This window comes from Etheostoma spectabile, chromosome 15, assembly GCF_008692095.1.
Source record: "Etheostoma spectabile isolate EspeVRDwgs_2016 chromosome 15, UIUC_Espe_1.0, whole genome shotgun sequence".
NCBI classification, from domain to species: domain Eukaryota; kingdom Metazoa; phylum Chordata; class Actinopteri; order Perciformes; family Percidae; genus Etheostoma; species Etheostoma spectabile.
This window is the reverse complement of record NC_045747.1, coordinates 22,842,211-22,857,827: the sequence shown is the minus strand read 5'-3', so window position 1 is coordinate 22,857,827 and position 15,617 is coordinate 22,842,211. Positions and strand designations below refer to the sequence as shown.

The window sequence follows — 15,617 nt, the reverse complement described above, 5'->3', positions numbered from 1 at the left end:
ACTCTTCTTCCCCGCATGTCACACTCGCAGTAGGATTTGGCCAGCAGGCCAGATCCCTGGGCCCTATGATAAAACGTGCACTAACATTTAAATGGCTCCCCACCTCCACACCTGGCCTTCTAAAAGCTGACACTGACGCTGAAGACATGTGGTGCTTTAAAGGGCCTCACACAACAGAGAAAACATTGCCTGAAGTTCTCCCACTCCCCAGAGAACATGGACTCCCCTCCACTGACCATCCCAGCGCAGCTACCGCCCTACTAACTCTTCCCCAGCATCTGTTCACCACCGGCCCATATGACACTGGACTCTTAGAAACACATCCTGTGACTGTTACAATCAGACCGCAGCACCACACAGTCATTCACAGATACCAACAGAACTACATCGCTCAGGGAACTGGTGGCTGCTGCTGGTCATCGCTGTCTCACCGCCCCCCTCCTATGGACAACAGAGGCCGAGGCCGCCTTCTCTGACCTCAAAAGTGCCCTAGCAAGGGCAGAGACACTCACCTCCCCAGACTACTCACTCCCATTTCATATGGATGTTTCTGAAAACAATGGCTTTCTCAATGCCATTTTATTTCAGAAAAAAGGGGGAGACAGACATGTACTGATGTACCACTCATCAAGGAAAGATAGCAGCATCAGCCGAGATGTGCAGAATGTTGCTACCTGAGGCACACAGACCAACACATGAAGGAAGAAAACAGACTCTCCTGAATCTGTCTGAGCTGTGGTGGCACCCCAATTTGAGGGACATGGTGACACATTTTTGTCAGGAATGCAGGGTGTGTGGAGAGCATAATGTTCAGAAACCATACACCACACTAAAAGGAGCGTACCCAGTCCCCACAGCTTGTTTTCAAGATATCAGTATAGATTATACTGATATGGGCGCAGAAAATGTGGTAGGGGGAAAAAGGTATCTTCTGGTGATGGTAGACAGGTTCTCTAGGTGGGTAGAAGCCATTCCCACCAGAAAAGAGGACGCAAAAACAGTGGTGAAATGGCTCAAAACTGAACTCATCCCGAGGTATGGGGTCCCCAGGCAAATAAGGTCAGATAATGGCACACATTTTAACAACAAACTACTAAGAGAAGTAGAACAGGCCCTGGGAATCACTCATGCCTTCGGATCAGTTTATCATCCACAGTCACAGGGAATGGTGGAAAGAGCAAACCAGACATTGAAGGCTAAGATAGCCAAGGCATGTGCAGGAAGCAAGCTAACATGGGTAGAAGCGCTCCCATTGGCCCTCATGGCTATGAGGTCCTCAGAAGGACGAGAAACACATTTGACCCCACACGAAATAATGACAGGGAGAAAAATGCCAGGACCTCCACTAGATGGAGGCCACATGCCAATGTTAGATGTTCAGCAAATAGAAATGACAGACTATATGAAAAAGCTAACATCTCTGGTTTCAGCCCTTTCTACGCAGGTCCAGTTGGCGAACAGGAAACCGCAGGAGGAAGCAACACTACCTGTCAAGGTAGGCGACTGGGTCAGGGTCAAAGTTCACAAGAGGAAGTGGACTGACCCCAGGTGGTCCGGGCCGTACGAGGTGGGGGAGGTTACTTCACACTCGGTCCAGGTTAAAGGTAAAAAAGGAGCACCTTGGCACCACCTGACACATTGTGCCCCAGCCGCACCTCCTAGCCGCCCATTGGCAGAAATTAGAAAAGCAATCCAAAATGTATAGATGGAAGAGATGTTTTGGTGGGGAACAGCCCCCGCATAGTACATCCATAACTTGGAAGGCAATGGGGTTTGGGAAAAAGACAACAGTTGTCCTAGCAGTAGTAGTAGTAGTGGGAGTTGCAGCATTAATTCTGGGGTTGGAACATGCGTATGGGGACCGAGACCACAAAGAACAATCACCCGGTAGTGTCCAACCACCTCTCAGTAACAAAGGAAATGAAACTAGACGAGAGAAAAGAAGAGCAGTTTGGGCAGTAGTGAAGCAACACACTAAGGGCCCATCCCCAAGGTGCGGTGCCAGATTGACTCTCCCCTATGTGAGAGACTCAACCACGTCATTTACCTTTGATTTGTGTCAGGCTATAGACTGCGGGGGGTATAATAGTTTCTACAAAAAACACAGATGTGTACATCTGTGACGACTATCAAAAGGTAGAGGATTGTGAAAGGAGCGCTTCCGGACAGGTGAAAGGTAGTCTCTGTAACAGCTGGTATGACGCGGGTTGGACAACAGGAGGGTGGAAACCATGGGCGAGGTTGACAGACAAAAGAGATTGGTGAGTACAACAAGATGAATGGGAGATATTATCTATACAGCGGGACTATAGTTCAGACCCCACGAAAAATCCCATAACCCTGTCAGTAAATAGAGCAATTGGGAGCAGGAACGGTCAGGATGTGTGGATGTTAGCCATAGGTGTATGGATAGCAGGAAGTGACCAGATAACCCCCCTGCAGATAAATATTTTGGATCCCCTCACGCACACACAGAATGACACTGACATGGCAGAGACTACAGTAAAACCCCCTCTGAAGGAGGAAGACGTAATAGTGCAGGACTTCTCTAAAATGAGGGTGGAAGATGTGTTAGAGTTATCAGCAGGTGCAGGCCAGGACAATTTATGGATCAGGTGGCTAATACAGAATGCCAAAGAACAACACATGGAAGGGTGCGTGGCCTGTGCCACAGCTAGACCAGTCATGTTCACTAACCCGGCCCCGTTGTTTCCTAATGAGGACCCAGCAGGATATGCATGCATGTTGAACTTTACACACTCTAAGACAGCTTCCCGCAATTGTACTACCCTAGCATCCCTCTTTCCCCCAGGCTTTGAAAAACCAGGGTATTTTACCGCCATAAAGGGGGAGGGTGCAAGATATCACTGTTTCAATCTTACCGGATCAAGCAAGCCCACAATCAAACTAGGTGATATATCCCCAGACTGGTGTAATACAACTGTACAAAACAAAACAGCCCTAGGCCCAGTGGCTAGAATAGGACTATTCTACTATTGTGGTGGTCTTAGGTTGTACTCCCAGATAAAGTTCCCAAATCAAACGTCAGGAGTTTGTGCTATGGTTAGATTAGCTATGCCCATATCTTTGGTGGGGAGTAGAGTCCACTATACCCACCATAAGGCTGTGCAACTGACCGTAAAGAGAAGGCGCAGGGCCCGTAGTAGGCAAGGCCCGGCTTTTGATCCATGGGCGGGAACCCCAACCTATATAGACAGCATAGGAGTTCCTAGGGGTGTCCCGAATGAATACAAATTGGCAGATCAAATAGCCGCAGGATTTGAGAATATACCACTGCTTTCAGCCATCTTCCCCGTCACTCCCAGCAAAAATGTAGATAGGATAAATTTTGTGCATTATAATGTTTTACGCTTGAGCAATGCAACTAGGGATGCCATCGAAGGCCTGACCGAGCAGATGGCCCCAACGTCCCTCATGGCGCTCCAGAATAGGATGGCGCTGGACATGCTGTTGGCTGAAAAAGGAGGAGTCTGTTCCATGTTCGGAGAGATGTGCTGTACGGTCATCCCTAACAACACTGCCCCGGATGGGAAGGTCACCAGGGCTTTGAACCAACTTCGAGCCCTTTCCCAGGAGATGCATGACGCCTCAGGTGTATCAAATCCATTGGAGGGGTGGATGACAACCTTTTTTGGCAAATGGAAGAATCTTATCACTGCTTGTTTGACATCTATTGCTGTTTTTCTCGCTATTCTAGTTACCTGTGGGTGTTGCTGTGTGCCCTGCCTGCGGACCATGACATCCCGGCTCATCACCACTGCCTTGTCCAAGAAAAAGCGCCGCCTCCCTATTCCGCTGGGATGCTGCCATTACTCACCATGCCAGAGGACGGGGAGGACGTTGAGGCACTGCAGTTAGTGTAAAAGGTGTTCGCACCTAGTAGGTGCGAAAAGGGGGAATTTGTGGGAAAATAATACAATGACTGAGGTGGTGATGAACAGGGCACTCAGGAACGGCCACGTAAAAGCTGGCTTAAAGTATATACTGAATTAACCAAAGACTAAATAAGAGTGTGTGTATGTGTGACATATTATACATTATGCTTTGCAGCTGGGTTACAGCTAGGAGGGAGAGAACAGACAGGGCTATCTTAGTCAGATATGCTACAGTGAGCACGGGAGGAGGAGATGGTGAGGCCAAGGACACTGAAGTTCAGGACGGTCTGATAACTCAGAGAACAGGACATACAAACTAAGGAGGGAGTGAACATAGCTGTCTGGTGAGGTAAATGATAACTGAAAATAATAAGAAGAAAGAGGGAAGAGGCAGAGCAGAGAGTGTAACCCAGCAACAGTATAGCTGACCAATCAGGCCCCACAAGGGGAACCAATATAACCCTGAGCACAATATTGTTTAAGTGCCTTTTTGGGAACCTCTGTACTAGACAAGTTTCCATCTGGTCCGTGCACGTAGAACTGCTCGGAAACGCATTTCATCTGTTGACCACAAGAATAAACACTGTGTTAAATTCATCATGGAGTCAGTTGTCAGTTTATAGAAGGATTTCCCCAACACAAATCCTGCTTTAAATTGTCAGAAGTTTTGAAAACTGTCTTTGGGGGAAAAGTTCCCTGGGATCTCCTTATAAACTGCAGCCATGCCCAGTGTTCGCTTCCTTGGGAAGGCTATGAGAAGTGTCTCCGTTCCCTGTACAGCCTGGAACTCTGCATTTGCAACCCTGGTTCATTGTCAATATCCTGGAAAATATTCCAAACTTTCTTCTTAGTAAATCCCGTCAGAGTACAAGAGCAGCGTTCTCAGTCGGACATCTAATTGACCTAACGCCAGCAACATTAGGAGCTGGTCTCAGGTCAGTGGCCTGTATGTTGTTGTTGGGGCTGGACCGTTCTCCTTATACGTCCATGGGCGTGACAAAGCTACAGGTTCTGAGATCCTGACGTCATCTTTTGGCTTTGTTGGGATTCGCCCGTTTTCAGCGGCAGTTTCAAAATGTGAGATATTCAGAGGAAAGGCATGTCAATGGGATTTAAAGCTTTTATGTATGTCCTATTTACCCACTGAACTGTCATTATTCACCTATGACAAGGTAAAATCGGTTTTGCATTCTATCACCCCTTTAGGGTCTGCAAACCAGTCTCTTCTTGTTGCCCCTAAAACTGAAGAGTAGAGGGGATCGGGCTTTCTCAGCCGCAGACTTTGCAATGAGCTGCCTCTACATGTCAAACTGGCCCCCAGCCTTCCGGTTTTTAAATCGCGACTTAAAACACATTTTTATTCCCTGGCTTTAAATCCAGCATGAGAAATGTATGTTGTATTTGTCTGGTGTTGTATTCTGTCTATTTATTGTTCCATGTCTATGTACAGCACTTTGGTCAACCTGGTTGTTTTTAAATGTGCTTTAGAAATAAAGTTTGATTGATGTGAAAGACTACTTATCCCTAGACAATACCAGTTCACTGCATACAGGCAGGCTATAAAAAACATCTTATGACAGTATCAAGACAATCATTTTGGGTCATTAAAGCCAGTCCCCTTGTTATCGTATAATCTAAAGAAAACAGAATGAGATGTGACCTCACGATAGCAGTGTTAGAACTGATACTGCTACAGTAGGTACTAGTACTGAGCATTTGAGCAACTCAATGACAATATAGCTTTACTCCAGATATAGTGTAGAAAAGAAGTGACCAGTAGCTAACTATCTAAACTTGTGAAAAGCCAAACAACATCCCCGTCTAAGCTGTGTTTCACTTTACCTCAAATATTATTATAAACATAATAAAGTCACCTGGACTTGGTAGAGACCATAGATTGTTAATATTAAAAGACCAAAAGCCACATTAGGCAAGATCAGTGGCAAAGACAAGGCGGGCTGCTCTGTTTACTCCCCTATGTGACATCAGACAATGCATTGTGGGGGAAAGGAAAATCATTGCAAAACACTGTAAAATAGTGCTTACATTTTGTATTATATTCCGTTTTGTGATATCCAACCCCATCAAATACATTGAATAACAGTTAAATGTTTATTACAAACACGCAAATAGCACAAATTTGTTGGAAAATTAAACCTCCAACATGGGCTTTAAAAAGTCTTAATAAATAATAAATGAATAAATCCAACATACTATTAGCAAAAATAAATCCCCACTGCTTACTGGCCTATAGTTAAGGTAGTCATTAATGTAGCCATTCACAGATACAGTTCATCTTAAAGATTCACTGATACATGTATGTTTAACTATAAAACAGGATTTATAAACTCATGCCAACAATTATTAAGCTCTCTTAATAGTTTAGTAATAATTTGTTTAGAATTAAGGCTTTAGGCTGCCCTACACATTATTGTCTATGCAACTTCATTTTATACAATATATGTAGTAGGGGGGGGGTCCCTGTTTCCGTATCGCTTTCAGTTAAGGGGTCCTTGGTTGAAAAACATTGAAGCACTGGTGTAGGTCATCAGAAGCACCTTATAGTCTGATCTGACATGGATCTGAAGCCAATGAGGAAGCTAAAGCTGGTGTAATTAGTTTTGGTTAGGATTAGCTGTGGCGTTCTAAAACATTTGAAGGCCAAATTAGTTTTATGGTCTGTTGGATGGAGATGATTTTATCACAAGAGCCATTAGTTGAGTTTAATGTCAAGACTAGAGGTGTCATTAAAAATAAATTAGTAGAAAATAATAAAAGACAATAAAGTAAATACTGGAAGGATGTATTTTGATGCTCTCAAATGAGTTTTTCATTTAGTTCACACTGCACACTGTTGCAGCAGCAAGCAATGGGGGGAAAAAGTACAAGAAGAAAAACAAAAATAGATAAAGTAAAGAGAATAAATAGTAAAATGAATTCACAGTTTTGCAGTACTGCACAGTCACATTACTATTTATTATTACTACATGGTTTATCAGCCCTGGAGTGTGTGTGTGTGTGTGTGTGTGTGTGTGTGTGTGTTTGTATGTGTTTGTGTTTGTGTGTTTTGTCCCTGTGGTCTACTGGGAACAGTGCTGATTTTGGAGTCTGACAGCAGCAGGAAGGACAGCGCTGCGGTCTATCTGGGACGGTGCACAGCCGGTCACTGACGGAGCTGTTCATTGCTGACACAGTGTCCTGCATGGGGTGGGATGAGAAGTCCATCATGGAGGATAATTTAGCTACTATCCCCGTCTCCTACCGCCTCTACGGTTCTGGACGGGCAACCAAGAACAGAGCTGGTCTTCTAAATCCACCTGTCCAGTATTTTCCTGTCTGCCACTGCAATGCCGCTGCCCCAGCAGACCACTCCATAGAGAATGGCTGATGCCACCACAGAGTCATAAAATGTCCTTAGGAGTGTCCCCTTCACCCCCGAAGACACATGTGTCCTCAGCAGATACAGTCTGCTCAGGCCTTTTTTTATATTGCTGTGGTGTGGTCAGTCCAGTCCAGTTTATTGTTCAGGTGAACACCCAGGTACTTGAAGGTTGTTACCTAACGATGTTCGTACCCAGGATGTTCACTGGTAGAGTTGGAGAGTGTTTGCTCTTGCGGAAATCCACCACCAGCTCCTTGGTTTTCCCAGCATTGATCTGGAGGTGGTTCCGCTGGCAACAACTCCGTGATGAGGCCCACTACAGCAAAGTCATCAGGAGAACTTTTAAAAGTGGCAGTTTACCACCAGATACTCAAAACCCCACAGTAGTTCTTCTTGCTGTATTTCCAGGGTCGATAAGGCAAGGTTACTACAAATCCTTCTAGCACATTGTTTTCTTCCCCAAGTCTTTCCTTTCTGGTCAAAGTAAAAATGCCTTTCTGTTTTAGTTTTTTTTTAAATCAAGAGAATAGTGGCAGCACCACAGCAGTTACAGAACAACATGCATCTCAGTGTCAGCCCAAATTACACACGATAAGCAGTTTGAACTCACTGATGTGTTAGTAGGCTCAGTGGAACTGAGTCCAGCGCGAGGGACTCAGAGGAGGACAGATTAGTGAGGCCAGCGTCTCCATGGCAGGTGACGGTGCGCACAGATCAGCTGCGCCATGCATGGATGAAATAATGAAGTAGTAAATAGGACTACATTAACAGAAATATGTGCAGAATTAAGACAGTCAAGACGGTGCAGTGTTTGGTGGACTGGGTACATCTTGTTCATTTAATAGTCTACAAATCATCCAAGGGATCAATGAGTCTGCCCACTCGTCACAGCGTTTGTCCCTGGGGACATGGATCCGTGCGTCCCGCCTTGTGCGCTATGAATGTCTGAGCCTCAGCAACTACTAACTATAAAGATACAATTTGCCTGTTTCCAGCATTATAAAAACACTTTGCGATGGTTAGCACAGTTAAGGCAAAACTGGATTCTCACAGCAGCACGCCTTTGAGAAGATTAAGGAAGAGCTAACTACACTGCCAGGTCTTGCTCTGTATGACCCCAATGCAGAAACACTCGTCTCTGCTGCATGGGGGTCGTCTTTCTCCAGCAACAAGGCGAGGCAAATTAGAGGCTGGTGGCAAACGCTTCCAGAGCCCTTAGCAACGCCAAACAGCAGTACACCCGAATTAAAAGGGAAGCTCTAGCTACAACATAGGCCTGTGAGAGGTTTGCCAAGATCCTCATTGGAAAGACTTTCAGCATAGAGACAGATCACAAACTTTTAGTTCCTCTGCTAAGCTCAAAGAGCCTGGATGAACGGCCACCACGCATACAGATGTTCACTTCTTTCTGCAGATGTGCTCTCCAGAGCACCGGTCACTGACACAGCAGAAAGCCTACAGGAGGAAGAGGTGAACCTGTATGTGTACACTGTTATAGCAAGCTTGCCAGCTACAGAAGAAAGACTTAATAAAATACAGACACATCAGGACAAAGACACTCTACTACACACACTGAAGACATACTGAAAGGAAAGCTGGCCGGATAAATTCACCAAACAAAGAGCATTTCGGCCCTATCTGCCTTTCTCAGGTGAGCTAACAGTTCACAATGGATTGCTATTTTATGGCTGTAGAATAGTAATCCCTGCATCACTTAGAGCAGACATGCTGAATAAACAGCACAAGGGCCATCTGGGCATGACTTAATGCAGAGAGAGGGCCAAGCAACTGTATGGTGGCCGGGCCTTAGTAAGAACCCAAACGATACCCAACCCTAGTTGATATTAAATTAACAAATAAAAAAGAAGGAAAGGCAATAGGGGAACTGAAAAGTGTTGAATGTTTTTGAAAGATGTCAACTTTGAAAATATTCTATTGGTCAATGGTCTTGGCAGAAATATTTGTTATTAACTGTTGTTAACATTGTAAATGACTTGATATTTACTGTGAGGCTGACAACTGTTAAAAGACTACTTTAAGAAATAAGCAACTAATAGGAAGCCACAAGTCTTAGTTTAAAACCTGGTTAGGTCTGTTAAGTAAACACCCAAAGAAAATTAAGTTTACAAAACATAAGTATAGTTTTATTATTGTTGTTCATACATCCCCATTGAAGGCATTGTTTAGTCAGAAAAGGGAATGTAGTGTTAGTTGAAATACTTAGGTAGGAACCTTTGTAAGGAACCTATGTAACCGGGTAGGGGAAAGTTTAATGAAAGGTACGTGGTACTGGCGATACACTCACGTCTTTTTGTGTCTTCAAGGTAATTGTTCAGCAAGACTGAATAAAAATAGCCTAACCATACTATCAAACTAAACACAACACTTTCTTTATTATTCTCAATTATGTTTACGCAGATCTTTTTCTTCACTTCTTTTTGGATGCTGCAGTGCTATACTTTCCACAAGAGTGCCCCCCCCCCCCCCCCCCATACAACAGCAAAAACAGGGATTGCCAGCAATGTGTTAAGGTTAACTTTCGCAAGGAACCTGGAGGGAGCGTGGGAGTATGCCCATCCTGTCTACATGTGTTTTGTGGATCTGGAGAAGGTGTATGATCGGGTCCCCCGAGAGGTACATCATCATCAGAGTATGGGGTAAGAGGTTCCCTTCTCAGGGCTATCCAATTTTTGTATGACCAAAGCGAGAGCTGTTTCAGGGTTTCTCGGCAGCAAGTCGGGCTCGTTCCAGGTGAGGGTTGGCTTCCACCAGGGCTCTACTTTGTCACCAATCTTGGGGTCTTGTTCATGAGCAAGGGGACAATGGAGTGGGAGATTGGTCGGAGAATCGGCGCAGCGGGTGTAGTTTTACATTCCAATTATCGTATCGTTGTGACGAAAAGAGAGCTGAGCCAGAAGGCAAAGCTCTCGATCTACTGGTCAGTTTTTGTTCCTACCCTCACCTATGGTCATGAAAGCTGGGTCATGACCGACAGAAAGAGATCCAGGGTACAAGCGGCCGAAATGGGTTTTTCTTCAGGAGGGTGGCTGGCGTCTCCCTCAGAGATAGGGTAAGAAGCACAGTCATCCATGAGGAGCTCGGAGTAGAGTTGCTGGTCTTTTGCGTTGAAAGGAGACAGTTTAGGTGGTTCAGGGCATCTGGTAAGGATGCCTCCTGCGCACCTCCCTAGGGAGGTGTTCCAGGCATGTCCATCTGAGAGGAGGCCTCAGGGAAGACCCAGGACTAAGTGAAGGGATTATATCTCCAACCTGGCCTGGGAACGCATCAGGATCTCGCAGTCGGAGCTGGTTAATGTGGCTTGGGAAAAGGAAGTTTGGGGTCCCCTGCTGGAGATGCTGCCCCCGCGACCCAATCCCGGATAAGCGGACGAAGATGGATGGATGGTGTTAAGGTATATATGTGTGTGATTCTGTGGGACTAAGGGGGGCGTGGGGATGGAGCATTGAATTATAGAGGGGCAATGGAAAGGAGGGAAGGCTCAGCATGCAAGCTCAGTGATGCTTGTTGATCGTAGGGTTGTTTTATTCAGCCTCTGTTATCAATGTTTCATAACCTCTGAGGCTGAGAACATTGTTCAGTGAACTGTCATGCTCCTGGGAGATTCATTTTCTTCTGCTGTGTGGTTGTGGGATTAGCAGAGCCACATCAAATGCACCCCACCAAAACATACAGATTGACTAGATGGTCCTTTGAGTTAGCTCATTTTTAAGCTACTATCATGTAGGGGTGGGAATCATCAGAGGCCTCTCGATACAATATCCTCATGATACTTATGTCACAATATGATATTATTGTAATTTTATACAAATTGCAATATTCTGCAATGTTGCAATTTATTACCTTTTTTCCAACTTACATTTTTTGCCCCTCTTCAAATTATGAACCCAAAAGGAAACTTTGTCAACTTCTGTTTTATAAAGAACTTTCTCTGTTTGTTCATCCCACTTCAATTTTATTGCTACAAAATGGGATTCTCAAGCAGACATACTGACCAACATATAACATCCCCCACCCCTACTAACATGTCAGGAAACGGCTTTGTTAATACTCTGTCACAGTGTGTTATCCTCTTCATTAAGCAGATTGTTTGGCATGCTAGAAATAGCAAAAAGAGAATTTAAAATATACAGGAAATCATGTAAATAGGCTCATAATGACTGTTTTATTAACATAGCAGGGTTAGGGGATGCGCCAAGTCAGGGGTGTAAATGGTGAAGGGGCATTTAATTGTTGGTTTGACCTTCCTGGGGTACCAGTCATCATCATTAATAACCTTTCTTTCGTACTAGGCAAGCCCTCATTTTCAATGTAGCCAAGATAACCTAAACTAAATACACAATATAATTTAGAACACAATTTACAAATGTTGCACATATATAAATATTCAATGCAAAGAAATCATTAATAAATATTGAGCAATCAACATGTATATTAATAAATATAAGGGAATCCAGATAAAAGTAGCATTTAAATGACTAAAAGTAATTACCTCCAAAATCATGAGTATTTAAAACCAGTGCTCTAAACTGCCCATATGTTGGAAGATTACTTAATTTAAATGACTGTGTAGCATGTTCCAGGTGGTTGGTGCATTATAGAATAATGCAGATTTTCCAGCATTGTCTCAAAGCAGTTCATGAAATGGTCATGTTATTTTGAATCTATTGATTTGTGTACACAGAAACATTTACGCAGTTGTTTTTATGGTGGTGAGCACAAATTTTAATCAAATGTATTTCAATTTCTTGTTCTTTTTCGTGGTGCTCTGCACATAATGGGAAGCATGTATACGGGTTAGGTAGGGTTTAGGAAAAGAACAACAGAAAATGAAACGCCACAAGCAGGAGACAGCCCCGGACTCTGGGGGACTCGTGACAATAACGGGATGGTTGGGTTTAAGAACAAAGGGGAAAAAAAAAAGCCACACGCTGGAGACAATCGCCTCCAGGGTCAAAGGACTGAGTTGTTTGACCCATTCATCACGCTATCCAACCTCCATGCGCGGCTTTTCGGCTTTTCATACTACTCACTGCCCTAGTTGTGCTGTGATCACCAACATACTTCCCATTGAAAAACACTAGATTAACATTTGTGCTCACCACCATGAAAAAAACAACATAAACATGTCCGTGTACATAAATCAATAGATTAAATAACTTGACCATTTCACAAACTACCGTGAGACTGGGTTGAATTTCCCTAGTTATGATTGAACCCTCAGGACCTTAAGTAAAAGCCGGTTGTTAGATTGTGTTTGATAAGGTCCTGAGTCCCACCACCCTGGAAATCCGGAGTTCTCGCAAGAGCACAATTTGAATTTGCTCAGCGAGTTACTCTGGCATCGAGTATCCATACATCTTAGTCTGCTTATCCGGTGTCAGGTCGCGGGGGCAGCAGCTCCAGTAGGGGATCCCAAACTTCCCTTTCCCGAGCAACATTAACCAGCTCCGACTGGGGGATCTTGTGGCAGTCCCAACCCAGATTAGAGATATAATCCCTCCACCTAGTTCTGGTCTTCCCCAAGGCCTCCTCCCAGCTGGACGTGCCTGGAACACCTCCCTAGGGAGGCGCCCAGGAGGCATATGCCCGAACCACCTCAACTGGCTCCTTTCGACGCGAAGGAGCAGCGGCTCTACTCCGAGCTCCTCATGGATGACTGAGCTTCTCACCTTATCTCTATGAGAGACCCCAGCCCCCCTCCTGAGGAAACTTATTTTGGCCGCTTATACCCTGGATCTCGTTCTTTCGGTCATGACCCAGCCTTCATGACCATAGGTGAAGGTAGTAACGAAAACTGACAGGTAGATGGAGGGTGCCTACTGGCTCAGCTCTCTTTTTGTCACAATGGTGCTATAAATGGAATGTAATACCGCTCCTACTGCGCCAATTCTCCGACCAATATCCCACTCTGGTCCCCTCACTCGAGAAAAAGACCACAAGGTATTTAAACTTCTTCACTTGGGGTAAGACTCACTCCCCACCTGAAGAAGGCACTCCATTGGTTTCCTGCTGAGAACCATGGCCTCAGATTTAGAGGTGCTGATCCTCATCCAAGCCGTATCACACTCAGCTGTGAACCAATCCAGTGAGTGCTGAAGGTCACAGTCCGATGATGCCATCTGGACCACATCATGTGCTGAAAGTCACAATGAGATCCCCGGCCCACCAAACTGCAACTCCTCCTCACCCCAGCATTGAGTAATGTTGCTCATTAACTATACCCTTGTAGCTTAGCAGCAACAATCACTTCAGTGCAACTGATATAGGTGGGCAAGAGGAAAGCTAAACAGATGACGACAGTTTAGTCTACCAGTTAGCTGCTGGTAGCTAAGCATACGGGGTTCTGGATACGTCACCCCGTGTGTTGTTGTGACTGGTTGTGGTGTTATCCAATTGCGTGCAGTTAGATTTTTAAATGTACGCTTGGGAGATGGGCAACTGTCATTACTCAATGCCAGACCCTTAATCTTTCGGATATGGGTCTGGATTTCCAGGCTAGAGTTCTACTCTAACAGAGCAGAAACAAAAGGAGGGAGCTTACCGTTAATGGCCTTAAAAATGAACAGACACCAACGGTTTTTACGTCTTACTGCTAATGAAGATAGACCCGCTTCGGCGTAGAGTGCACAGTGATGGATGTTGTAGCTCTATCCAGTGATAAATCTTAGAGTGGACTGATGAATTGTGTCCAGACGTATGAGATTACATTGAGCAGGACTTATACAAATAACATAGCTATAATCAAGCACTAAAAGAAATCAAAAGAAAACTATGACAAATTTATTATTTTTACTTAAGTCAAATGTACAAAGGATAATTTATTACAAACGTAGCCCCTACTAACAGCCAGATGCAATAAACCCACTAACACAATCAGTTGCAGTTCAATACAGTGTAGTATACAACCCTGTGCCCAAACATACTCCGCAATTCAAATATCAATAAATGAGTCCTTCCCTCAACCCCACAAAACAGTTCTCTTCAGGAAAAATGAGTCTTCTCTCAGCATCAAAATGTTCTCTTCAGGATGCCAGCAACCCCCCAAACAAAAAAAATAAACAGTCTCAAGTTTCCCGCTGGAAAATGAAAACTAAACTTAGTGACGCCTCTTGCGTTTATTCGGCAATCTTGGATTTCCTCTTGAAGATTTTGTGGTGCTTGTGCCGGTTTGGGCCTGGCCCCAATTGCCATCAACTCAAGTTGTCTCAGACTGCACCTTTAACCTTCTTGTTTGTTTAATGGTAGGCAAGAAAAAACTTCCCGGAGTCGTCTAGTTGAAGTCAATCATCTTTAGTAGCAATATTGCAAGTAGTTACAGCTTATGCATAAGGAATCAGACTTCCTTCAAGACAATGTGTGCCTGAAAATATATATATATATATGTATATATATATATATATTAGGGATGAGCAAGTACAGCATTATCTGTATCTGTATCTGTATCTGTTTACCACATGAATTATCTGTATCCGTATCCGTACTCGGACTGGGTGGGGCCTAAACCGGAAGTGGTCACATTTAACCCGGAAGGGGGTCGGGTTCTCTTGAAATGTGCGGGGCTTTAACCGGTATGTTATTTAAGCATGCAATTGATATGAGTTGATCAAAAATTGTTATATTTATTGCTGATTTGAAAACTATTTACATGTCAGCATCGAGCTTCAGATCAATGGTGTTGGTAACTATATACAGAACATTTTTCAACAACGAATACAACACATGTGGTTGCAATTATGAAGTAAAATGTAATGAATAAGAGTTTTCATACTCAATATAACTTTCTTTTTTTAACTTTTTATTTTTTTATGATCAGAGTGATTTTTTTTTTTTTGGTTCTTTTTTTTTTTATTTCCACACCAGGTATATGTGTGTGTGTGTGCATGTGTGTGTGTGAGTAAGAGAGAGACACAGAGAGAGAGGGGGTGGGGGGGGCAGCTGACCGTAAAAAAAAAAAATCTCCGATGGCAGAGACACAACGGGAGTTGCATTTGAACCAAGCAGCATGTCTGAAACCCACGTTCACCAGAAATCTACTGGTTACTATGTAACTAACTACTATTTTAACTATGTTAAAAACAAACCTGAAGCTGAAGAAACCCTAAACGTTAACGGAACTGATCCGCAGACCCGATTGACTGACAGAGAGAGAGAGAGAGAGAGAGAGAGAGAGAGAGAGAGAGAGAGAGAGAGAGAGAGAGAGAGGCCAAGGGAGCGCATCTCTCCTTGTTCTGTGTGTGTGATTGATCCGAGCGGGTTTGTAGGCGGGGGGGGCGCTGTGATTATCACAGAACGCTGCGCGGCCAGTTGAGGAGTTTTAT

The 15,617-nt window shown here is 44.2% G+C and overlaps 1 long non-coding RNA gene across 1 annotated transcript; it reads right to left on the bottom strand.

Moving 5' to 3' along the window:
- Positions 1 to 3,694: 3,694 nt before the first annotated feature.
- LOC116703388 (uncharacterized) lies at positions 3,695 to 13,709 on the bottom strand. Its single transcript, XR_004335421.1, has 3 exons — positions 13,588 to 13,709; positions 9,107 to 9,112; positions 3,695 to 3,705 (listed from the first exon to the last, which is right to left on the bottom strand). It is a non-coding gene; the product is annotated as an uncharacterized LOC116703388 (long non-coding RNA).
- Between the last annotated feature and the right edge of the window lie 1,908 nt (positions 13,710 to 15,617).